The sequence below is a fragment of the Amblyomma maculatum genome, chromosome 11 (genome assembly GCF_055883805.1).
Source record: "Amblyomma maculatum isolate TAMU_Amacu chromosome 11, ASM5588380v1, whole genome shotgun sequence".
In the NCBI taxonomy this organism is placed as follows: Eukaryota; Metazoa; Arthropoda; class Arachnida; order Ixodida; family Ixodidae; genus Amblyomma; species Amblyomma maculatum.
Genome location: NC_139354.1, coordinates 113,730,685 through 113,757,731, shown reverse-complemented (window position 1 = coordinate 113,757,731; position 27,047 = coordinate 113,730,685). Strand labels below are relative to the sequence as shown.

At 43.2% G+C, this 27,047-nt stretch overlaps 1 pseudogene; it reads right to left on the bottom strand.

Annotated features, from left to right (window-relative positions):
* Positions 1–1,847: 1,847 nt before the first annotated feature.
* Positions 1,848–26,637, bottom strand: LOC146174707 (uncharacterized; annotated as a pseudogene).
* Positions 26,638–27,047: the final 410 nt, after the last annotated feature.

Below are 27,047 nucleotides of genomic sequence, written 5' to 3'. Positions count from 1 at the left end.
CATTTCTACCTCACATAAACACACTAAAAAAGAAAGCCTCAAAATCTCTTAACATACTGAAAGTTCTTTCGCGGAAACATTGGGGTTCCGACAGGGCATGTCTTTTACATGTATACCGTTCTGTTGTACGCTCCCGCGTGGACTATGGGAGTATAGTGTACGGTTCAGCTAGGCCTTCATATCTAAAAAAACTGGACCCTGTACATAACTTAGGTCTGCGCCTTGCATGCGGTGCATACAGAACATCCCCTATAAGCAGCCTGTATGTAGAAACAAATGAGCCTTCACTGGAAGACAGACGAATAGCCCTCACGTGTGCTTACATTCTAAGAATAAGGTCACAGAAAAAACACCTCTGTTATCCAGTTGTCACAACTTGCCCCTCTCGATTAATTTTCACAAATAAACCCAAAGCAACAAGGCCACTGATCATGCGATTCGAAAGCATGTGCAGTCAGTTGCAGGTCCTGGACACCTTGCCTGATGTCGCACAAAACAACAGCCCTCTACCTCCATGGTACAGTCTTCCTGAAATCTGTGACCTCACTCTCACACAGTTTCCAAAAACCAAAACCCCACAAGAGCACATTATTCAGGAATTCCTAAATTTGCAGGAAAAGTACAAAAACTTCACAGACTTTTATACCGATGGATCTAAAACTGCTGTGTACACTGGAAGTGCAGTTGTGCAAGGAGATTCTGTGGAAATCATAAGACTTCCACACTGTGCGTCTATTTTCACTGCTGAATCCTATGCCATTTCTGTTGCCGTAGAGAAAATATTAAAAGAGAATGTCATAAACAGCATTATATTTACAGACTCTCTAAGTGTTCTCACAGCTCTAAATTCCAGAAATGCAGCTGCTCCTTTACTTGGAAACATAATACACAATATAACAACAGCCATAGCTCGAGGATACAACGTAAAATTCTGCTGGGTCCCGAGTCACGTGGGCATTAAAGGCAATGACAGAGCAGACACATGTGCTGCTGAAGCCCGCGACAAGCAAATAAAGAGCATAAGCATACCTTACAAAGACTGCACGAAACTTGTACATCTCAAATTAAAAGAGAAATGGCAGTCTGCCTGGGACAGTGAAGTGGGAAATAAACTACACTTAGTGAAGCCCATTTTGGGAGAATGGATGTCGTGCCGGCATAAGGAGCGTTTTATAGAAGTGATCCTATGCCGTCTCCGCATTGGACACACGCACCTGACACACAATTTTTTGTTGAAAAAAGAAGAGAAACCACGATGCGAAAAATGCGGAGAGGAACTAACTATTAACCACATTTTTTTCACATGCGCAAGTCTTGAAAGGATAAGAAAAAAATTTTTTGCAAAGTTTTACAAAGAATACATTCCTTTTCACCCTAAACTGATTTTAGATGATGATGGACTTGTTGATTTATCTTGTGTTTTTAGTTTCATAAGGGAAGCAAATGTTTTACACAAACTGTAGCAAAAAATGAAACATACGTCACTAAGAGAAACTGAAACCTTGTGCTAAGCACATCATGGTGTTGGCAGCTTAAGCGCCATTGGATCTAAAACAACCCAAGCTTTTAAAAGGAGATTTTTTAAACAAATTAGTTTTAACACACTCATTTTCCCATTTCTTGCAAAACAAAACTTTCACCTTGCTCGTGGCGCATGATAGCCTTAGTTGCTTATGCGCCAAAAAACCCAACACAACAACAACAACAAACTTAAAAAGTAAGTCAAGTACACTCACTGCACCTGTTGTGTAGCATACAATACTCATCTGAACAATTAGCAACCTATCTCTCCTAGTTGTCATTAATATTAGTGCAGTTTTTATTGGTCTTCTGCTAGAGTGCTATGATCATAAAAGGGGGGTGAATGCAACAGACTTGGGAGCAAACCTGATCAGCAGGCTGTGATAAGACTCAAGGCTGTAGGTTTGGCCAGAACAAGGCAGCTGCTCAATATCTCTGAGCAGCAACTTGTCCGTAGTGATGATGACGAGGCACGCATAAACTGGGACCTGGAAATGGGATTTCTCACTACACTGCATAATTATGCAGCAACACGTGTAGCATTACCTGGCAGAAGCCACTTCCCATCTGGTATGTCATCATGAAGGCATCTCGGATACAAATCCCCATGACCATTATGTACATTGATGATGGGGTTGAGCATGCTTAAAAGTTGTCCAATAATTTTAGACACAACACACTGGGTGATGCAAAATAGTGCCATTTCCATTCCACTGTAACCTGGAAATGAACTCGTCCACCACACTGCACAAAAAATCACACAATCAGCAGCCCAGTAATAGCCATGTCCATTACGAGCCAACAGCCTTTTTCGAATCTTATTCTTTCAAATAACTATCAGGTGGTGCAAGCTTACCTTTGCAGACTTTCTAACCTGACCTGCTCGACAAGCACATTACAGATCCCTGCAAAATTTCTTCTTAATTTTGGCTTCAGGGATAGAATACTATTTGTGATGCATACCTGCTTGCCAAACAGACTCCATTTAATTCTTATTCTCCTAATTATTTCAGCTGTATGATAATGATTGTCAATACCTGCCCAAAGCAGACATATTCCCTGCATGCTTGGCAAGGGTTGAAGAGAAATGTGTAGAGCCTATGCACTTTTCTAATTAGTGGTCACTGGGCATCAACATATCGCTCACCGGACTGCTTTGTGCACTTGATACTAATAGCATGGTGGAACTCACAGTGGAGTATTTAGACATTTTCCTCGCTCAGTAGAATGGATGCCATTAACATTAATGCTCCACTTATTTCGCTATCATCTGATTACTGGCATTCACGTAGTCTATTACCAAGTTCACAAACCCCAGCCTGCCAAATTTTGTTTGGTTGTTTGGGTTAATAGGTACAGATCGCCAAAAAGGATGCATTGCTGGTAATATTCAATACATTGCCTAAATAGGTGACGGTGGTCTGCTGCAGATAAGAACAGTGTTTTACTCTTTAGCAGCAACATAGAAAGCTCCAGAAGTTTTTATATCAAGAATCATTACAGGTTTCATCAAATATGCTCACTTTGCCATATGGCCACAAGCAGCTGTCCACCAGCACTAGCAGCCACACACCAGAACAGATGGTTCACTACTGGCTGGATCCACTCCTGAAGTGCAGCACAGGAAGATTTTTTGCTCTCTGCCATGGAGCCCTTTCTTGATCACTGCCAACGAAATGGTTAGAAATGAGATACGCTAAACACTCCCCGCAGGGGGCACCTGTTAAAGCAGGTGTTTGTGTGTTTTGTGCGACACCACGGACCCCGAGCACCCACGCTTAGCCGTGCGTGGCATCGTCGTGTCTGGGGAAAAGGGGATCCTGGTGGTTGAGCCGATGCCGAGTGTTTGGACCTTTGAGGCCCCTCGGCGGAGGCAACACACCACTTTGGCCCACGCTTCCCATAGACGGCACCTTCGGGCTGACCCACCCGGGGGAAATCGGCAGTCGCCTTTTCCTATCCTCCCCTTCATCTTTCACGTTCCTATCTTCTATCCTACAACTCTCCTGTCCTCTACTCTCTTCCGGTTTTTCCTGACTTCCAGGTGGCGAGGGTTAACCTTGTGTGGCTGACTACCCTGAGTTACGCCATATTAGGTTATAGTTACGGTGTACAGCTGACGTGGACAGGACTTGCCTGCCAATTCCTGCCCCGTCCCCTCGTTGGGCTCCATGGTGGGTGGCTGGCGCCGCGGCCGAACATCATACATTATTTATGGCTTCTTCCTCCAAACAAACTGATCGCCTTTCCAAGAAAATGCGGACCGATGTATCAGCCCAGTTCTTTTCAGCAAAGCATGACACTTTCCCTAAATATCATGTGATCCACAGTGAAAGCCCTGCCAAACAAGCTCGGCTAATATCCCCCTTTGCAGTATCTAGGTCTCTCACAACCATACTAGGCCCAGGATACAAAGTTAGTAAACTCGCTAGCGGGGATCTCCTGCTTGAGCTGCAAAGCAAACTCCAGTACAGCAACCTTCAACAACTTACTACATTTGGGGATATCCCAGTAACGGTCAGTGCTCACAGATCCTTGAACACAGTCCAAGGCGTGATATCAGAGAATGACTTCCTGTCACTCACCGAAGAAGAACTTCTAGAAGGTCTTTCTGAGCAAAATGTAATCGGTGTACACAGGATCAAAATCCGGAAGAACAACCAAGAAATACCAACAAAGCACATAGTTCTGACTTTCAACTCCAGCAAACTCCCTGAATCCATTGAAGTCGGTTACATCAAAGTAGACATCCGGCCCTACATTCCAAACCCTAGACGTTGTTTCAACTGCCAAAGATTCGGTCATGGCTCCCAGAGCTGCCGTGGCCGACAAACATGTGCAAAATGTGCCTCAAATGAACATAAATCTGACGAGTGTGAAGCTGCGCCACACTGCGCAAACTGTGCAGGTGAACACGCCGCGTACTCACGGTCATGTCCTTCTTGGAAGAAGGAGAAAGACATCATTACCATAAAAGTGAAGGAAAACATAACGTTTAAAGAGGCACGACAGCGATATCTCGTTAAACAGGGCACTTTTTTGTTCACAGCCAAACCGAACTATTCCAATGTGGTGGAGCATGGGGGCAGCACACCACAACAGGATTTGGTCTCCGCCGAGGGTAAGCCTCAGGCAGGGCCATCCTTGCCCCAGGCAGAAGCAGCGAAAGCTGCCCTGCCATCGCAGAAACAGGGCACACTGGCCCCAGAGCTAACAGCCCAAAAGGCTTCTCCCCCAGAAGGGAAGCCTGCAACCAACACTCCTAACTCTCCCCAAACGTCCAAAGCCCCTGAGGCAATGGACACAACCCCTTCCTCGTCCACGCTGCAGCGGCGGCATAACTCTCTAGAAAGAAAACGGAGAGAAAAAACTCGTATAACAGGACCAGAAAAACCTGAAACCTAAATTCAGGTACATTCCAAAAAAAAAAAAAATGGCGTTCCTCATACACTGGAACTGCCGAGGTCTCATAAACAACTACAACGATATAAAAGACATTTTACATTCATTTTCTCCTGTAGCCCTTTGCCTACAGGAAACTAACTTAGGACCACACCAAAACATTTTAAAAGGACACAACGTTTTTCGCTGCGACCGAAAAGAAGCAAATAGGTTATCTGGAGGTGTCGCTATTGTAGTGCAGAATGGAGTAGCAACACGTGAAATTAGCCTCAAAACCAAGATCGAAGCTGTTGCTGTGTCTATCATTCATTATAAAACAATAACTATATGCTCACTATATCTCCAACCGCACCTAACTGTAACCCTTCATGATCTGGAAGAGCTTTTAGAACAACTGCCAGAACCATATCTGGTTGTTGGAGATTTTAATGCGCACTCCACTTTTTGGAGAAGCGATCAGACAGACACTAGAGGTCCTATATTAGAGGATTTTATATTATACAATGACGTCTGCCTGCTAAATACAGGAAAGCATACATACTGCTCCCCAAGCACAGGGAAAATGAGCGTTTTAGATTTATCATTTAGCTCCCCATCAATTTTTACTGATTTTAAATGGGACGTCTTTGACAATCCTCTAGGAAGTGATCATTTGCCTGTCATTATCAGCCTAACACCCTCACCCTCCATCACTCTAAACAAACCCAAGCGGTGGAAGCTGCACCTTGCGAACTGGGCTCTATTCCAGTCTGAAGCCAGCCTGGAAAAGGTCTTTTCCGAAAAACTCAGTGTTGACGAGATAAATGAAAAATTTACGGCCTGCATCATTGACGCAGCACTTGTAGCTATACCACAGTCTTCAGGAGTGGTACTGAAAAATCGCAAAGTCTGGTATTGTCAGGAGTGCAGAGATGCAAAGAAGAAACAAAACAAAGCTTGGGGAACCTTTCGCAGGTACCCTACAAACGAAAACCTCGTAAAATTCAAACAGGCGAAAGCTAGGGCACGGTACATCCGCCGAAACGCTGAGAAGGCTTCTTGGCAAAAATACATATCATCAATAAATAGCTCAATCACATAAAAAAAAATGTGGGAGCTTGTTCACAAACTGGATGGCAACTTCTCCCCGTACACAATCCCCTTTCTAACATCTCCTGGCACCCAAACAAACTTACAGGAACAGGCAGATATTCTAGGCGATCATTTTTCTGCAATTTCAAGCTCACTACACTACCCAAAATCTTTTATAACATACAAAAACAAGGCCGAAAAACAAAAACTGCCAACAAGTGGAAGTACTAATGAAACATATAACAAGTTAATAACACTACAAGAAATAAACACTGTTCTATCTGCCGGCAAGAAGACTGCACCTGGCCCAGATCAAATTCACTATCAGATGCTTGCACATCTTTCTACACCTGCATTAGAAGCACTTCTGAAATTTTTCAACAAAGTATGGGTATCCGGGAGTATTCCTGAGGCCTGGAAAAAAGCTATTATTGTGCCTTTCCTGAAACCAGGAAAGCCACCAACGGCCCCCAGCAGTTACAGACCCATAGCTCTCACAAGTTGCCTAGCAAAGTCTTTTGAAAGTGTTCTTAATACCAGATTAGCCTTCGTCCTTCATTCCCAAGAACTTCTAGACATACACCAATGTGGGTTCAAAACAGCATGTTCTACCACGGACCATCTAGTCCGCCTTGAAAACACTGTTCGTGAAGCATTTATTCACAAACAGCACTGCCTTGCCGTCTTCTTTGATATGGAAAAGGCGTATGATACTACATGGAGGTTTGGCATCCTCCGTGACCTAGCATATTTAGGCATACGTGGTAGGATGTTAAACTGTCTAAAGGACTTCTTGTCAAATCGCTCATTCCGTGTGCGTTTGGGCTCAACCTTTTCAAAGAACTTTGTACAGGAGAATGGCGTACCACAGGGATGCGTCTTAAGCACAACTCTCTTTATAGTAAAAATGAATCCCATAAGCACAGTTATCCCGAAATCCGTAATGTATTCAGCTTATGTTGACGATCTACAGATTGCATACACATCCTCTAACGTATCTACATGTGAGAGACAGGTGCAGTTGACCATGAATAAACTAGCAGCATGGGCAGACACAAACGGATTTCAGTTTTCTCCTCAAAAAACAGTGGCTCTCCTATTCTCTCTCAAACGAGGCTTACAAACAGATCCTACACTACACCTGAACAAAACGAAATTACCGGTGAAAAACGAACACAAATTTCTAGGCGTAACTTTTGACAAAAAACTCACCTTTCTTCCTCATATAAATGTCCTGAAGAAAAAGGCTTCCAAATCTCTAAACATACTAAAAGTTCTTTCCCGTAAACACTGGGGCGCTGACAGGACATGCCTTAAACACATTTACAGATCTGTCGTACGCTCCACCTTAGACTATGGCTGCATAGTGTATGGGTCAGCTAGACCATCATATTTAAAAAAACTAGACCCGGTACATAACACAGGACTTCGACTCTCATGTGGAGCATACCGAACTTCTCCTATATCCAGTCTGCTTGTGGAAACAAATGAACCTCCTCTTGAAATCAGAAGAACTTCACTTACATGTGCCTATATATTTAAAATCAGATCTCTGCCAAAGCATATCTGCTATTCTCTAGTAACTAAATGCCCTTCTAGAACACTATTCACCAACAAACCCAATGCAGTGAGACCACTGCTCCTAAGATTTGAGCAAATGTGTCAAGAGGTTGAGCTACTGGATTGTTTACCTAGCATTGCCAAAAGACCTAACCCTCTGCCTCCTTGGTACCTGGTCCCTGCAGTTTGCGACCTCTCTCTTACACAGTTCCAAAAAACAATAACCCCACAAGAGCACTTCATACAAGAATTCCTTCAGCTGAAAGAAAAATACAGTAACTTCACAGACTTTTACACGGATGGCTCGAAAACAGATCATTATGTCGGAAGCGCAGTTGTTCAAGGCGAATGGGAGGAAATAATGAGACTTCCACAGTGCGCGTCCATCTTTACTGCTGAATGCTATGCTGTCTCTGTTGCCATAGAGAAAATAATGAAAGAAAACCTCAGGAGAAGTATTATCTACACAGATTCCCTAAGTGTAGTCACAGCCCTTCACACAAGAAATGCAGTTATACCAATACTTGGAAACATCATACACAGCATAGCAACACTTACAGATGAAGGACGAAGCATAAAAATTTGCTGGGTACCCAGTCATGTAGGAATCCGAGGTAATGAAAAAGCAGATATGTGCGCTGCCAAAGCTCGAAACAAGAAAATAGAAGAAGTGCAGATACCATCTCAAGACTGCATGAAATTGGTACAGAGTAGACTGATACAAAAATGGCAGTCCACTTGGAACACTGAAACAAATAACAAACTACACCTCATAAAGCCTGTAATAGAAGAGTGGAAATCGAGCACCCACCTTGAACGTTCCAAAGAAGTGGCTCTATGCCGTCTTCGCATAGGACACACACATTTAACACATAGTTTCATTTTAACTAAACAGGATAAGCCCCTGTGTGATTCATGCGGACACGAGCTAACAGTCATCCACATTTTAATCTCATGCAGACAACTTGAACAACTGAGGAAAAAACATTTTACACAGTTTTACAAACAACACATTCCTCTTCATCCAGCTTTGCTTTTAGGTGAAAATGCGCTTGTTGATTTGCCCTGTGTTTTCAGGTTTTTAATAGAAGCAAACGTCCTAAACAGAATGTAAGTTTGAATTACATAAATACAACACTCTTAACCATGAAATTGGCGCATGATAGCCTAAGTTGCTTATGCGCCACTAAACCCAACACAACACATAACACAACACGCTAAACACTGCAAAATATGAGGCCGTAAAATACATTTCTATTGAAAGTGCAGTACTGCACTGAGAAACAAATATGCGATGGAACAGGTATGTTTATTCTTCGAGGATTTCAGCAGGCATTGAAATACTCCACCATTAATACTGCACATCTGTACACAACCGAAACTGCTAGCAATAAAGGCAATCCCAAGAAATGAAATTTTAGTAGCGGTAGCAAACATTCCTTTAGCAGAGAACGCAAGCAAAAGACCAGCTTTGTTACTTACTCTTGGCAACATGCCACATGTCAAATCTGTGGTTGATGCTAGGCTCTTTTGTTCACATGTGCTTTTTAATAGCAGGGTGTCGATCAGTGGTCAAGGTAGCGACTGCAACACCATGGGATTTGAGCACTTCAAGACCCTGCACCAGGCCATACTTTTCCATGGAGTTGCTTGTCTTAACTTGATCATTCTGCATAGTATTCGTACCAAATCACTGTTAGCACAAGATTATAAGTGAAAGCTACCAGTCGAAAATGTTTTTGAGCATCTACCTCTCCAAGCTGCACCTGTATGAAGTGAATGACCTTGTTCGACTGAACATCCATGGAACTACATGTCATATATTTGGCGCAGAACCCAGGGGAGTCGTAGCGACCATCTCCTGCCAACTCTGCTTTCCCTTTGCCATTCAAGTTTCCTATTATGTCGTTCTGTTCAGCCTCCCACACCTCTAACAAAAATCAGTAAATTGTGAATACCTTGACACCACCGTATCCAATCAGAGTTGCCACGCATATTGAACATCTGGACGTTCCGGTTACCAGTCTTCATACAACTTCCATAAAAAACGTAATTCCTCCTGGGAAATGCACACTGTTAATTGTGACCTGTCGTTTCTTGAAGCGGGGAAACATGCATCCCCTATTGCCATACAGCAGCACTTCATGTCACTTCAGGAGAAGTACACTTGTGATGAATATTACACTGATGCTTCGAAGTCTGCTCAAGTCTCCTGTGCAGCACATGGACCACAGTTTTCAGTCAAAAACACTGAACATACAAGTATATTACTGCTGAATGCCATGGTATCTTTTTTGCTGTGAGACACATTACAGAAAATAAAATACAGACGTCGATCGTCTACACAGACTCCTTCAGTGTTTTAACGTCCCTATCCTTTTGGAAGTGGCTTAATAAGAGCCCAGTCCTGAATTCTCTTTATAACATCCTTATGTTTGTCCATAAACTAGAAATTAAAATTACACTGTGTTGGGTGCTAGGCCACAGCTGTATACTGGGTAACGATGCAGCTGATAGGCTTGCTGCATCAGCTGCCCTTCGAAACACTACAGACATTGACAACATATCATATCAGAACCACTAGCCACACATCAAAAACATGAGAGGAGTAGGACACAGCAACTGAGAATAAATTACACACAATAAACCGAAGGATAGCCAGGTACACTACAGAAAAACGAAACAGATTCAAAGTAGCTCTGTGCAGGCTGAGGATAGGTCACACATATACAACACATTCATAGCTTTTAACAAACTCTCCTGCAGCACATGGCTCGAGATGCGGTGACCGGCTAACAGTGATACATGTTTTAATTGAATGTCCGAGACTTCAACAGCAAAGGAGACATCATTTTCCCGAATTATACAAGCAACATATACCCATACACTCGTCCATCTTTCTTGGTGATTATCCAATGTTCTCTTTTGATAGTTTTTAAATACTTATTAGAAGTAGGCGTTTTATATGGAATTATTCATCAACATGTGTGTAAGCCCGTTTATTTTACTTAGATAGCTTTTTCTTTTTTACTCAGACCACTATATCGCAATTCAATGTTTTAGGCCCTATACACCACTGTTTTTAGACTATACACTTGGAAAGAACTTTTAGGCCTATACACCACCATTTTTAAGTACATCATTAAACACCACACATTGGACATTTTATTAACTTCTGTCGACACCTCACCTTGTGTTTGGTGCTCTTTGGCCTAACATGCCCTTGCACCATAAAAATCAGTTCATCATCATAAATTGTGAATACCCACTGCTGAATTTTCCCTATGCTTAATGCCCTTCTGCAGATACATATGCAAAAAGAAGTGTAGAAAGTGAACACAAAGTAATTCACCTGTCAAGCAGCGAGCGCAATAACTTGCCACACTTCAATTAGTACTACAGCATTGTGCTTCGCATTACTATTCAGCACTAAATCCTGGACTTCCACATTTACAGCTTGTAAGGCTAGACATACTTTGTGCTCGCTGGATGTTCATTCGCAAATGGGATTTTGTTAAGAGTGAAGGTTCTAATTGGTGAGCCAAAACTTTACCCAATCCCTATTGGCAAGCTTCAAAATGCAAGCATTGACTATAAGCTGTGCACATAATGTAGCATTAAGTCCAGTAATCAATTAATTGTCAACAAAAAACAATAACTGAATAAAATGTCTCATACCATACATAAAAAAGCACAATTTCACTTGTTTTAAAACTTCAATTCAGCAGTAACTTGAAGGCCAAAACAAAGTATGCACATTTTTCTGGATACATACTTGTTGGATGCAGGCTAGAAGAGTGCACGCTGGCAGATGTAGTACATCTCAGCTGACGGGACCTGAATGTTGATCTGCTTTAGCAATCTCAGCGTCTTCTCTGGGCTTCAGGCAGAGAAGCATATGGCAGCACACAAAAGTATACTTCCAACTGGCTTCCTCTTGAGCCTTGGCTGGCTATACCACGTTTGTTCATGCATGTAAGGGGCAGGTGGTGCTGATTGAAAGCAGACCCCGAGACTTTAGTGCTGACCTTGCATGGAGCTTGGCACACAGCACACTTTAAATAGTGTCAGGAGGCAGCTCTCAAAAACAAACTTCCTCTCCACTACTGCATATTCAGGAGGTGATGGCTCAGCTCTGTAAATACAAAACGTTAAATTTAATTAGCGAAGCAGCCTGGAGTACAAGCACAACAAAACATGTATGATATCACAAAATTTAATTGGCCAGAAGGTGAAGTCTTACATGAATGAGTTCCCAAATGAAAGCTCGTACGTTCTGTCGCCTTTCACTGGAGATGGCTCTGGAGTTTCTGAACCAGGTTCATTTCTGTAAATACAAAAGTTGTAAATCCCCGCAGGGGGCACCTGTTAAAGCAGGTGTTTGTGTGTTTTGTGCGACACCACGGACCCCGAGCACCCACGCTTAGCCGTGCGTGGCATCGTCGTGTCTGGGGAAAAGGGGATCCTGGTGGTTGAGCCAATGCCGAGTGTTTGGACCCTTAAGGCCCCTCGGTGGAGGCAACACACCACTTTGGCCCACGCTTCCCATAGACGGCACCTTCGGGCTGACCCACCCGGAGGAAATCGGCAGTCGCCTTTTCCTATCCTCCCCTCCATCTTTCACTTTCCTATCCTCTTTCTCAGAACTTTCCTGTCTTCTCCTCCCTTCTCGCTTTTTCCTTTTTCCTGGCGGCGAGGGTTAACCTTGTGTGGCTAACCACCCTGCGTTACGCCGTATTTGGTTATAGTCAGAGTGTACAGCTGACGTGGCCAGGACTCTTTGTACAAGCTCCTTTCCCGTCCCCTTGTTGGGCTCCATGGTGGGTGGCTGCCACTTTGGCCGAAAAATATCACATTTTATGGCTGCTTCTCTTTCTGGAACTGATCGCCCTCTCAAAAGAGGGCGGACCGATGTAACCCATGAATTTTTCCAAAAAAACAAAGAAGTTTTCCCAAAGTACTATGTGATACATAGTGAAGAAGAGCAAAAATCAGCGAGAATTATCTCCCCATTCATAGTTGAGAAATCACTGACAAGTGCACTAGGTGCAGGTTACAAGGTGAAAAAACTGGCAAGTGGAGACCTACTGCTTGAATTGAAAGACTACATGCAATACTTGAAACTGTCCAACATTGAGTCTATCGGGGGCATACCTGTCTCGATCACTGCTCATCGATCACTGAACACTGTCCGAGGTGTGATTTCAGAAAATGATTTCATACACTTGACAGAAAATGAACTGTTAGAAGGACTTGCTGATCAGAACGTTGTAAATGTCCAGAGGATTAAGATAAGAAAAGAAAACAAAGAAATCCCGACAAAGCACATTGTCCTTACATTTGCTTCCAGTGCTCTCCCTGACACCATTGAAGTAGGCTACCTGAAGATAAGTGTAAGACATTATATACCGAACCCTAGACGATGCTTTAACTGCCAGAAATTCGGACACGGCTCACAGAGTTGTCGCGGTCGCCGAACTTGTGCGAAATGCGCTTCAAAAGAACACTCAACCGATGAATGCACCGAAACCACATTGCAGTGTGCTAACTGTGAAGGAGAACACCCTGCTTATTCAAGGTCTTGCCCCACGTGGAAAACTGAAAAAGAAGTAATCACTATCAAAACAAAAGAAAACTTGTCATATAAAGAAGCGCGACAAAAACTGGCCACTACTCCTGCTTTTCAGTTCACTGCAAAACCAAGTTATTCTGGTATGGCACAACAGCGCGGGGTGCCACACCAACATTTAGCACCTGCCCAGGCCACACAGAGTGAGCCTCGGGCAGGGCTACCCGCGCCCCAGGTGGAAGTGGCTCATGCTGCTCCCCCACCTCCATCTCAAAAGAAGGCGATGCAGCCCTCCGGGTTGACAAGCCTGAAGGCCTCTCCTCATGAGGCGAGGCCTAACACGAAAGAAAACTTATCTGGGGCGCGCTCCTCCGCTGCCTCTGAAGAGGAGGCAATGGACACGAGCCCCGGTAGGGCTGTGCCTTCGACGTCAGACGGACGACGGCACAGCTTAGACCGTCAAAAAAAAGACAGGCCCCGAGTCGTTGGGCCAAAAAAAAACCTAATCTAGTTTTTCACATTTTTCATAAAATAAGATGGCGTGTATAATACATTGGAATTGTAGAGGACTACTAAATAATTACAGCGACATAAAGGACATCCTGGCTACATTCTCCCCATTGGCTTTGTGTCTCCAGGAAACCAACTTAGGTCCTCAGAACAAAAATTTCCTTAAAAATTACAAAATCATCCGCCGGGACCGGGAGCTGTCCAGCAGACTCTCGGGTGGTGTAGCCATCGTCGTGAAAACTGGAATCGCTGCTCAGGAGCTGACTCTTAATACCAGACTTGAAGCGGTAGCAGCCACAATATTAACACATAAAACCATCACAGTATGTTCAGTATACCTCCAACCACACATCAAGATAACACTAGATGATTTAGAAGACCTTTTACAACAGCTTCCCGAGCCATATCTTTTAGTTGGTGATTTTAACGCTCATTCGTGTCTTTGGGGCAGCGAGCAAACAGATACTCGTGGTCAGCTTATAGAAGATTTTATTTTATGCAGCAACGTGTGTCTCCTAAACTCTGGCAATCCAACATACTACTCCCCAGCCACAGGCAAAGCGAGTTGTTTAGATCTGTCTTTTAGTTCACCTTCTATTTTTACCGATTTTAAATGGGAAGTTTTAAATAATCCGTACGGAAGCGACCATCTTCCTGTCATGATCAGCTTATCATCCTCACCATCAGTCATCCCGACAAAACCCAGGCGGTGGAAACTGCATTTAGCTGACTGGTCTTTGTTCAGGCAAGAAGCCAGTCTAAATGAAATATATTCAGAGAAAATTGATATAGACAAAATGAATGAAATATTTACAGCATGCATTCTTGCGGCAGCACGTCTATCTATTCCCCAATCCACAGGCGTAGTGCACCAAAACCACAAAGTCTGGTGGACACAGGACTGTAAAGAAGCCAAAAAAGAACAAAATAAAGCCTGGGGTATTTTTCGGAGATACCCAACATATGAAAATCTGACAGTTTTTAAAAAAGCAAGAGCCAAAGCTCGATATATTCGTCGTAATGCCGAAAAAAAATCATGGCAGAAGTATGTTACATCTATAAACAGCTCCACAACATCAAAAAAAATGTGGGAACAAATTCATAAGCTAAATGGCAGCTTCTCCCCATTCACAATTCCAATCCTCACAGCCCCTAATACACAGACAAGCATCGAAGAACAAGCTAATATATTAGGTGTGCATTTCCACAAAATTTCGAGTTCTGCACACTATACAAAAACATTCTTAAAGTACAAGGACAGGATTGAAAAATATAGGCTTCCTACGAGGGGCAGCACGAATACACCTTACAATAGGTTGATTACGCTGCAAGAACTGAAAGATGTTCTCGCTTGCGGTAAAAAAACTGCACCTGGTCCTGACGAGATTCATTATGAGATGCTCGCCCATCTATCAGAAGCATCTGTAGAAGCGCTTCTAAAGTTTTTTAACAAAATCTGGGTGCTAGCTAAAATACCGGAGACTTGGAAAAGAGCCATAATTGTGCCGTTCCTAAAACCCGGCAAGCCCCCGACCTGTCCTGGGAGTTACAGGCCTATAGCCCTAACTAGTTGTTTAGCAAAATCTTTTGAAAGTATTTTAAACACTAGATTAACCTTTATTTTAGAATCAAGTAAACTTCTTAATATTCATCAGTGCGGTTTTAAGAAAGGATGCTCAACTACGGACCACCTAGTACGCCTCGAAAACACTGTCCGCGAGGCGTTTATACATAGACAGCATTGTCTCGCTGTTTTCTTCGATCTAGAAAAGGCATATGATACAACTTGGAGATTCGGCATCCTACGTGATCTAGCAGCTTTGGGCATCCGTGGTCGAATGCTCAGTGTTTTAAAAGACTTTCTTTCACATCGTTCATTCCAAGTGCGCCTCGGTACCACCTTGTCAAGAAGCTTCATTCAGGAGAATGGAGTACCTCAGGGGTGCATTCTAAGCACAACGCTTTTTGTTGTAAAAATCAATTCCATTACCAATGAAATCCCAAATTCCATTATGTGTTCACTCTACGTAGATGACCTCCAGATAGCCTACACCTCTTCCAATATATCAACGTGTGAGAGACAAATACAAATAACAATAAATAAACTAGTGGCATGGGCCGACAAAAATGGGTTTCAGTTTTCCCCCCAAAAGACGGTGGCAGTTATGTTTTCACTCAAACGGGGTATTCAGAACAACCCTGTCTTGCACTTAAATAGAACCGAATTACCATTAAAAGAAGAGCACAAATTCCTAGGCATTACTTTCGATAAAAAACTCACATTTCTACCTCACATAAACACACTAAAAAAGAAAGCCTCAAAATCTCTTAACATACTGAAAGTTCTTTCGCGGAAACATTGGGGTTCCGACAGGGCATGTCTTTTACATGTATACCGTTCTGTTGTACGCTCCCGCGTGGACTATGGGAGTATAGTGTACGGTTCAGCTAGGCCTTCATATCTAAAAAAACTGGACCCTGTACATAACTTAGGTCTGCGCCTTGCATGCGGTGCATACAGAACATCCCCTATAAGCAGCCTGTATGTAGAAACAAATGAGCCTTCACTGGAAGACAGACGAATAGCCCTCACGTGTGCTTACATTCTAAGAATAAGGTCACAGAAAAAACACCTCTGTTATCCAGTTGTCACAACTTGCCCCTCTCGATTAATTTTCACAAATAAACCCAAAGCAACAAGGCCACTGATCATGCGATTCGAAAGCATGTGCAGTGAGCTGCAGGTCCTGGACACCTTGCCTGATGTCGCACAAAAAAACAGCCCTCTACCTCCATGGTACAGTCTTCCTGAAATCTGTGACCTCACTCTCACACAGTTTCCAAAAACCAAAACCCCACAAGAGCACATTATTCAGGAATTCTTAAACTTGCAGGAAAAGTACAAAAACTTCACAGACTTTTATACCGATGGATCTAAAACTGCTGTGTACACTGGAAGTGCAGTTGTGCAAGGAGATTCTGTGGAAATCATAAGACTTCCACACTGTGCGTCTATTTTCACTGCTGAATCCTATGCCATTTCTGTTGCCGTAGAGAAAATATTAAAAGAGAATGTCATAAACAGCATTATATTTACAGACTCTCTAAGTGTTCTCACAGCTCTAAATTCCAGAAATGCAGCTGCTCCTTTACTTGGAAACATAATACACAATATAACAACAGCCATAGCTCGAGGATACAACGTAAAATTCTGCTGGGTCCCGAGTCACGTGGGCATTAAAGGCAACGACAGAGCAGACACATGTGCTGCTGAAGCCCGCGACAAGCAAATAAAGAGTATAAGCATACCTTACAAAGACTGTACGAAACTTGTACATCTCAAATTAAAAGAAAAATGGCAGTCTGCCTGGGACAGTGAAGTGGGAAATAAACTACACTTAGTGAAGCCCATTTTGGGAGAATGGATGTCGTGCCGGCATAAGGAGCGTTTTATAGAAGTGATCCTATGCCGTCTCCGCATTGGACACACGCACCTGACACACAATTTTTTGTTGAAGAAAGAAGAGAAACCACGATGCGAAAAATGCGGAGAAGAACTAACTATTAACCACATTTTATTCACATGCGCAGGTCTTGAAAAGATAAGAAAAAAAATTTTTGCAAAATTTTACAAAGAATACATTCCTTTTCACCCTAAACTGATTTTAGATGATGATGGACTTGTTGATTTATCTTGTGTTTTTAGTTTCATAAGGGAAGCAAATGTTTTACACAAACTGTAGGAAAAAATGAAACATACGTCACTAAGAGAAACTGAAACCTTGTGCTAGGCACATCATGGTGTTGGCAGCTTAAGAGCCATTGGATCTAAAACAACCCAAGTTTTTAAAAGGAGATTTTTTAAACAAATTAGTTTTAACACACTCATTTTCCCATTTCTTGCAAAACAAAACTTTCACCTTGCTCGTGGCGCATGATAGCCTTAGTTGCTTATGCGCCAAAAAACCCAACACAACAACAACAACAAAAAGTTGTAAATACTTTGCTTAATCATTGCAGACTGGTGGATGCCGCAGGTTCACGAAGCTAGCTCTGTACAATAATCCTTGGCAAGGTACCATTACATGTGCATGCAAACATGAAGTCTTACATGAATGACTCTCCGAATGAGGGCTCATGTGTAGTTCCACAGTCTCCTGGCAGACATGGTGCCGCTGGCTCAGGAGCAGGACGAAATCTGTATAAGTGAAATTCTGTAAATACTTAGCACAATAATTGCTTATTTAAAGGTGTGGCAATATTTTTAAGGCAAACAGTCTGGCAATGCTAGGTAAACAGTCTGGTAATGCTAGGTAAGAGATATAGTTACATTACTAAAGTACGAACATGAAGTCTTACGTGAATGACTCTCCGACTGAGGGTCCAGGCACTCCATGAACAGTAGGATTTGGGGTAGAGCACCTAGGGGTGCCATGCATGCTTTTGGCATCTACCTTATCTTCTACGCCAGAGTGCAAGAAAGGAGCTGCAGTGATGGTGACTTCGTCTGTGTTGACCTGGAGACCACCCTCTTTAATGCGAGGCCAGTCTGTACACCTGAAAATAGGTGAGTGGCACAAGCTTGTTTTTAAAGCAGTGGAGAGTAGGCTGCATTCCTTTTCAAGTACATAGATAAAAAAATTATCAAATCAAAATATGATCACTGAAAGAGTTAGCCAGCATATTGCCTTAAAATTTCACAAATGTGATCAGTCTACAACTTTTGTAAAAATGCCATGATTTTGCCTGCAAGAGAATAGTTGAAAATTGACTTCAGAATGAGGTGCATTAAAACTGCTACAGTCTTCCGAGAGTTCAGTGAATTTATTTTCTAACCCTGGCAAATTTCAAGTATCGCTTTACCGGCTGATCACACAAGAACACTGTGCATTCAAAACATCTGTCAACCACTATGACTAACCACCACTATCATTATCGGTCACTTTCTACCACTAACCAAAGTTCTTCACTGACAAGCTTTAAAGATAAACAGCCCACGGTCTCCATGGCAACTGCCTTAGCATGAAGCTGAACAAGGAGAGCCAATATACGTTTCTCACGTGCCCGGCGTGGGTGTCAGGATGATTGACTGCAATAAGTGTGACGGAAGTGTGTGACAGAATCGTGGCCGACTGTATGAGCTGTTAAAGCCTTAGAGAAATTTATGTGCAGTTCTGACTCAACATGAACCAGACTAACATGTACACAACGTAAAAATGATGCTTACATATGCGTAGCCTTTTTTTTTCAAAAGCACTGGCAGATGCAAATGATTTAATCTTCGTTTAGATTCTTCCACTACAATAGCAAAAGCCTGTGATAGTGAATACCACATATAGGAATGAGCGCCTACTTTTGGATGACAGCTTTCGTGCAGGTGCGTCGTCAGTCTGAGTGCTTTTGTGATCATTGACCCTGCAATATGAATGATCTGCAGCAGTTAGGATTTCTGTATGCTGAAAATAATGAAGATCAGTGTAATAGAGGATGAACACCTAATATTTTATTGAAGTTACTTGGCGAATCACTGAGTGCACCTGGTTTGTGCCATGCAATGATGACAGCATGCCAAAGCCTGGAACATGTTCTGCCGAGATTTCCACATTCGCACCAACTTCAAGATTAAATATCTGATAGTCATCCTCCTGTTAGAAAAAAATGCCTCAAGATAAAAATTTCTTTTGCTCCAAGAATAATAGGATGCCTCATATGAAAACCTGCAGATGACGTATCACCTCCTTCCTCATCATTCCCCCGCAGGGGGCACCTGTTAAAGCAGGTGTTTGTGTGTTTTGTGCGACACCACGGACCCCGAGCACCCACGCTTAGCCGTGCGTGGCATCGTCGTGTCTGGGGAAAAGGGGATCCTGGTGGTTGAGCCAATGCCGAGTGTTTGGACCCTTAAGGCCCCTCGGTGGAGGCAACACACCACTTTGGCCCACGCTTCCCATAGACGGCACCTTCGGGCTGACCCACCCGGGGGAAATCGGCAGTCGCCTTTTCCTATCCTCCCCTCCATCTTTCACTTTCCTATCCTCTTTCTCAGAACTTTCCTGTCTTCTCCTCCCTTCTCGCTTTTTCCTTTTTCCTGGCGGCGAGGGTTAACCTTGTGTGGCTAACCACCCTGCGTTACGCCGTATTTGGTTATAGTCAGAGTGTACAGCTGACGTGGCCAGGACTCTTTGTACAAGCTCCTTTCCCGTCCCCTTGTTGGGCTCCATGGTGGGTGGCTGCCACTTTGGCCGAAAAATATCACATTTTATGGCTGCTTCTCTTTCTGGAACTGATCGCCCTCTCAAAAGAGGGCGGACCGATGTAACCCATGAATTTTTTCAAAAAAACAAAGAAGTTTTCCCAAAGTACTATGTGATACATAGTGAAGAAGAGCAAAAATCAGCGAGAATTATCTCCCCATTCATAGTTGAGAAATCACTGACAAGTGCACTAGGTACAGGTTACAAGGTGAAAAAACTGGCAAGTGGAGACCTACTGCTTGAATTGAAAGACTACATGCAATACTTGAAACTGTCCAACATTGAGTGTATCGGGGACATACCTGTCTCGATCACTGCTCATCGATCACTGAACACTGTCCGAGGTGTGATTTCAGAAAATGATTTCATACACTTGACAGAAAAAGAACTGTTAGAAGGACTTGCTGATCAGAACGTTGTAAATGTCCAGAGGATTAAGATAAGAAAAGAAAACAAAGAAATCCCGACAAAGCACATTGTCCTTACATTTGCTTCCAGTGCTCTCCCTGACACCATTGAAGTAGGCTACCTGAAGATAAGTGTAAGACATTATATACCGAACCCTAGACGATGCTTTAACTGCCAGAAATTCGGCCACGGCTCACAGAGTTGTCGCGGTCGCCGAACTTGTGCGAAATGCGCTTCAAAAGAACACTCAACTGATGAATGCACCGAAACCACATTGCAGTGTGCTAACTGTGAAGGAGAACACCCTGCTTATTCAAGGTCTTGCCCCACGTGGAAAACTGAAAAAGAAGTAATCACTATCAAAACAAAAGAAAACTTGTCATATAAAGAAGCGCGACAAAAACTGGCCACTACTCCTGCTTTTCAGTTCACTGCAAAACCAAGTTATTCTGGTATGGCACAACAGCGCGGGGTGCCACACCAACATATAGCACCTGCCCAGGCCACACAGAGTGAGCCTCGGGCAGGGCTACCCGCGCCCCAGGTGGAAGTGGCTCATGCTGCTCCCCCACCTCCATCTCAAAAGAAGGCTATGCAGCCCTCCGGGTTGACAAACCTGAAGGTCTCTCCTCATGAGGCGAGGCCTAACACGAAAGAACACTTATCTGGGGCGCGCTCCTCCGCTGCCTCTGAAGAGGAGGCAATGGACACGAGCCCCGGTAGGGCTGTGCCTTCGACGTCAGACGGACGACGGCACAGCTTAGACCGTCAAAAAAAAGACAGGCCCCGAGTCGTTGGGCCAAAAAAAAACCTAAGCTAGTTTTTCACATTTTTCATAAAATAAGATGGCTTGTATAATACATTGGAATTGTAGAGGACTACTAAATAATTACAGCGACATAAAGGACATCCTGGCTACATTCTCCCCATTGGCTTTGTGTCTCCAGGAAACCAACTTAGGTCCTCAGAACAAAAATTTCCTTAAAAATTATAAAATCATCCGCCGGGACCGGGAGCTGTCCAGCAGACTCTCGGGTGGTGTAGCCATCGTCGTGAAAACTGGAATCGCTGCTCAGGAGCTGACTCTTAATACCAGACTTGAAGCGGTAGCAGCCACATTATTAACACATAAAACCATCACAGTATGTTCAGTATACCTCCAACCACACATGAAGATAACACTAGATGATTTAGAAGACCTTTTACAACAGCTTCCCGAGCCGTATCTTTTAGTTGGTGATTTTAATGCTCATTCGTGTCTTTGGGGCAGCGAGCAAACAGATACTCGTGGTCAGCTTATAGAAGATTTTATTTTATGCAGCAATGTGTGTCTCCTAAACTCTGGCAATCCAACATACTACTCCCCAGCCACAGGCAAAGCGAGTTGTTTAGATCTGTCTTTTAGTTCACCTTCTATTTTTACAGATTTTAAATGGGAAGTTTTAAATAATCCGTACGGAAGCGACCATCTTCCTGTCATGATCAGCTTATCATCCTCACCATCAGTCATCCCGACAAAACCCAGGCGGTGGAAACTGCATTTAGCTGACTGGTCTTTGTTCAGGCAAGAAGCCAGTCTAAATGAAATTTATTCAGAGAAAATTGATATAGACAAAATGAATGAAATATTTACAGCATGCATTCTTGCGGCAGCACGTCTATCCATTCCCCAATCCACAGGAGTAGTGCACCAAAACCACAAAGTCTGGTGGACACAGGACTGTAAAGAAGCCAAAAAAGAACAAAATAAAGCCTGGGGTATTTTTCGGAGATACCCAACATATGAAAATCTGACAGTTTTTAAAAAAGCAAGAGCCAAAGCTCGATATATTCGTCGTAATGCCGAAAAAAAATCATGGCAGAAGTATGTTACATCTATAAACAGCTCCACAACATCAAAAAAAATGTGGGAACAAATTCATAAACTAAATGGCAGCTTCTCCCCATTCACAATTCCAATCCTCACAGCTCCTAATACACAGACAAGCATCGAAGAACAAGCTAATATATTAGGTGTGCATTTCCACAAAATTTCGAGTTCTGCACACTATACAAAAACATTCTTAAAGTACAAGGACAGGATTGAAAAATATAGACTTCCTACGAGGGGCAGCACGAACACACCTTACAATAGGCTGATTACGCTGCAAGAACTGAAAGATGTTCTCGCTTGCGGTAAAAAAACTGCACCTGGTCCTGATGAGATTCATTATGAGATGCTCGCCCATCTATCAGAAGCATCTGTAGAAGCGCTTCTAAAGTTTTTTAACAAAATCTGGCTACTAGCTAAAATACCGGAGACTTGGAAAAGAGCCATAATTGTGCCGTTCCTAAAACCCGGCAAGCCGCCGACCTGTCCTGGGAGTTACAGGCCTATAGCCCTAACTAGTTGTTTAGCAAAATCTTTTGAAAGTATTTTAAACACTAGATTAACCTATATTTTAGAATCAAGTAAACTTCTTAATATTCATCAGTGCGGTTTTAAGAAAGGATGCTCAACTACGGACCACCTAGTACGCCTCGAAAACACTGTCCGCGAGGCGTTTATACATAGACAGCATTGTCTCGCTGTTTTCTTCGATCTAGAAAAAGCATATGATACAACTTGGAGATTCGGCATCCTACGTGATCTAGCAGCTTTGGGCATCCGTGGTCGAATGCTCAGTGTTTTAAAAGACTTTCTTTCACATCGTTCATTCCAAGTGCGCCTCGGTACCACCTTGTCGACAAGCTTCATTCAGGAGAATGGGGTACCTCAGGGGTGCATTCTAAGCACAACGCTTTTTGTTGTAAAAATCAATTCCATTACCAATGAAATCCCAAATTCCATTATGTGTTCACTCTACGTAGATGACCTCCAGATAGCCTGCACCTCTTCCAATATATCAACGTGTGAGAGACAAATACAAATAACAATAAATAAACTAGTGGCATGGGCCGACAAAAATGGGTTTCAGTTTTCCCCCCAAAAGACGGTGGCAGTTATGTTTTCACTCAAACGGGGTATTCAGAACAACCCTGTCTTGCACTTAAATAGAACCGAATTACCAGTTAAAGAAGAGCACAAATTCCTAGGCATTACTTTCGATAAAAAACTCACATTTCTACCTCACATAAACACACTAAAAAAGAAAGCCTCAAAATCTCTTAACATACTGAAAGTTCTTTCGCGGAAACATTGGGGTTCCGACAGGGCATGTCTTTTACATGTATACCGTTCTGTTGTACGCTCCCGCGTGGACTATGGGAGTATAGTGTACGGTTCAGCTAGGCCTTCATATCTAAAAAAACTGGACCCTGTACATAACTTAGGTCTGCGCCTTGCATGCGGTGCATACAGAACATCCCCTATAAGCAGCCTGTATGTAGAAACAAATGAGCCTTCACTGGAAGACAGACGAATAGCCCTCACGTGTGCTTACATTCTAAGAATAAGGTCACAGAAAAAACACCTCTGTTATCCAGTTGTCACAACTTGCCCCTCTCGATTAATTTTCACAAATAAACCCAAAGCAACAAGGCCACTGATCATGCGATTCGAAAGCATGTGCAGTGAGTTGCAGGTCCTGGACACCTTGCCTGATGTCGCACAAAACAACAGCCCTCTACCTCCATGGTACAGTCTTCCTGAAATCTGTGACCTCACTCTCACACAGTTTCCAAAAACCAAAACCCCACAAGAGCACATTATTCAGGAATTCCTAAATTTGCAGGAAAAGTACAAAAACTTCACAGACTTTTATACCGATGGATCTAAAACTGCTGAGTACACTGGAAGTGCAGTTGTGCAAGGAGATTCTGTGGAAATCATAAGACTTCCACACTGTGCGTCTATTTTCACTGCTGAATCCTATGCCATTTCTGTTGCCGTAGAGAAAATATTAAAAGAGAATGTCATAAACAGCATTATATTTACAGACTCTCTAAGTGTTCTCACAGCTCTAAATTCCAGAAATGCAGCTGCTCCTTTACTCGGAAACATAATACACAATATAACAACAGCCATAGCTCGAGGATACAACGTAAAATTCTGCTGGGTCCCGAGTCACGTGGGCATTAAAGGCAATGACAGAGCAGACACATGTGCTGCTGAAGCCCGCGACAAGCAAATAAAGAGCATAAGCATACCTTACAAAGACTGCACGAAACTTGTACATCTCAAATTAAAAGAAAAATGGCAGTCTGCCTGGGACAGTGAAGTGGGAAATAAACTACACTTGGTAAAGCCCATTTTGGGAGAATGGATGTCGTGCCGGCATAAGGAGCGTTTTATAGAAGTGATCCTATGCCGTCTCCGCATTGGACACACGCACCTGACACACAATTTTTTGTTGAAAAAAGAAGAGAAACCACGATGCGAAAAATGCGGAGAGGAACTAACTATTAACCACATTTTTTTCACATGCGCAAGTCTTGAAAGGATAAGAAAAAAATTTTTTGCAAAGTTTTACAAAGAATACATTCCTTTTCACCCTAAACTGATTTTAGATGATGATGGACTTGTTGATTTATCTTGTGTTTTTAGTTTCATAAGGGAAGCAAATGTTTTACACAAACTGTAGGAAAAAATGAAACATACGTCACTAAGAGAAACTGAAACCTTGTGCTAAGCACATCATGGTGGTGGCAGCTTAAGCGCCATTGGATCTAAAACAACCCAAGCTTTTAAAAGGAGATTTTTAAACAAATTAGTTTTTAACACACTCATTTTCCCATTTCTTGCAAAACAAAACTTTCACCTTGCTCGTGGCGCATGATAGCCTTAGTTGCTTATGCGCCAAAAAACCCAACACAACACAACAACACCCTTCCTCATCATTCAGTTCCGCTGCCACAAAAGACTCCTACAAGATAACACCATAAGTGTCAACCACACCATATAGAGAACCACAAACATAAGTAGAATAACACTACATAAAATATGCACTCACACTGTTTCACCATGCTAATAAGACTTTTTAATTTCTCACTGCTCTAAAATTACCACTGAAGAATTGAGTTTTCCCATTGAGGTTTCACCAGATTAGCAGACATACAAACATCTCTCTGAAGCTGCTGACGGGAGCACAGAAGACTAACATTCACCATACTGTGCTCGCCGATCACGATGAGTTAGAACAACTTGACTATGCCAAATGTTACCATTAATTACTTGGGGAATCCCCTCGTGACTTCAGTAATGACATTTGCTCTCGATACTGCTAGAAAGCACGCTGAATTGTGATTCTGATTCATGGTGTACTGCTAGGAAGGTAGACTGCACCTCAGAAAGAAAAAAATGTGATCAATGTCAAAGGCAGGCACAAAGGCAGCGGAAGAGAAGGGTGACGCTTTTTTGCCTTACCTAATAATAAATCCTCAATGCGAAAACCATGCTGTACTTCATACTATAGTTGTCAGTCAGTCAGTTCAGTCGTGTCCGACTCTTCGTGACCCTATGGACCACGTCACGCCACGCTTTCTGGTCTCTCACTATCTTCCTAACATCACGTAACTTTATCTACAGTGCCTCGAGGATGCCATCTAAACATCGCGTTCGCTGCCTACCCCTTCTCCGGCGACCCTCAACCCTCAAGTTCACCCAAATCGCATGGTCTGAACGGTACTGTTCTGAACCTTTCTTTCATGCTTTTTTTTTTCATTTCTTGTCTTCGGTTTGGCCCCTTTCTGCCTTTTTTATTTCTTGTCTTAGGCACGGGAGGTTTAAAAATAAAGGTCATTCTCGCTCTGTGCGTCCGATACTCGGCATCAAGCGCACGGTGAGCTCCGTCGGATGGTGGCAGCTGGAATGGTTGCTCAGAGTGCCGCCGTTATCCATGCATGCACATGCTCTACCAACAGCTGCAAATATAAAACTTCGAACACTGGGCAAAACCATACTCAATCGAAAGTTTAGGGGAATATCCTATAAAAAGGAAAGCTATCCTTCCTCCACCTTGCGGATTCTCCTAGGACTGGCACATTTTCCCACTTCCGAGTTAATGACCACCTCGCTCTCGACCTATTATCGTGATCTGCTGATCGACTCGGTTAACTCAGTTTATAGAGCGACTGTCTGGAAAGGCAGTGGTCCTGGGTTCGATCCCCGGACCAGGACAAATTTCTCTTTAACTACGAAGTTTATGAGAAACTCTTCTTTGTAGCAGTACGGCTGCGCTTAGATGGATGCTAACGAGCTATCACTTCGTTACAAGCACTATAGTGTGGATGCATAACCGGCATCGACAGCGCAGGCAGGCGAAAGTCGCAATGCACTCTGGGTAATGTGCCATTTTGAAGCAATAACAAGCAGACAAGAAAAGCCGCGCGCGCGGCTGGCCGGTGTGCTTACCTGCTAGCCATGGTTTATTGCGCAGTTGTAGGCTGCAAAAGTCGCACCTACACTAAAGCCAAGAAGGAAAAGGCAAAGCAGGAAGGCAACAACCTAATCGACTTTCGATTCTTTAAGATCCCGAAGGTGCGCGTTCATGAATGCGGCAAGACAAAGCAGCTGTCGGAACAGCGACGGCGTGAGTGGATTGCTCGCCTCAACAGGAGGGGTGTCGCCGAATGTCCGGACAAGTACAGAGTGTGTTCCCGACACTTTTTATCAGGTATGCAGTTTACGCACCTGGGTTGTGCGCTCCTGACAGTGTAAAAGTTGTTTTCGCATCGAGGATGCAAGCCTTGCTTTCGGCAGAGCGTTGGTCTAGCGGAATGACCGATTTCACTAGGCCACTATTTAACGAACGGTGCATGCGAAGAAACGTATG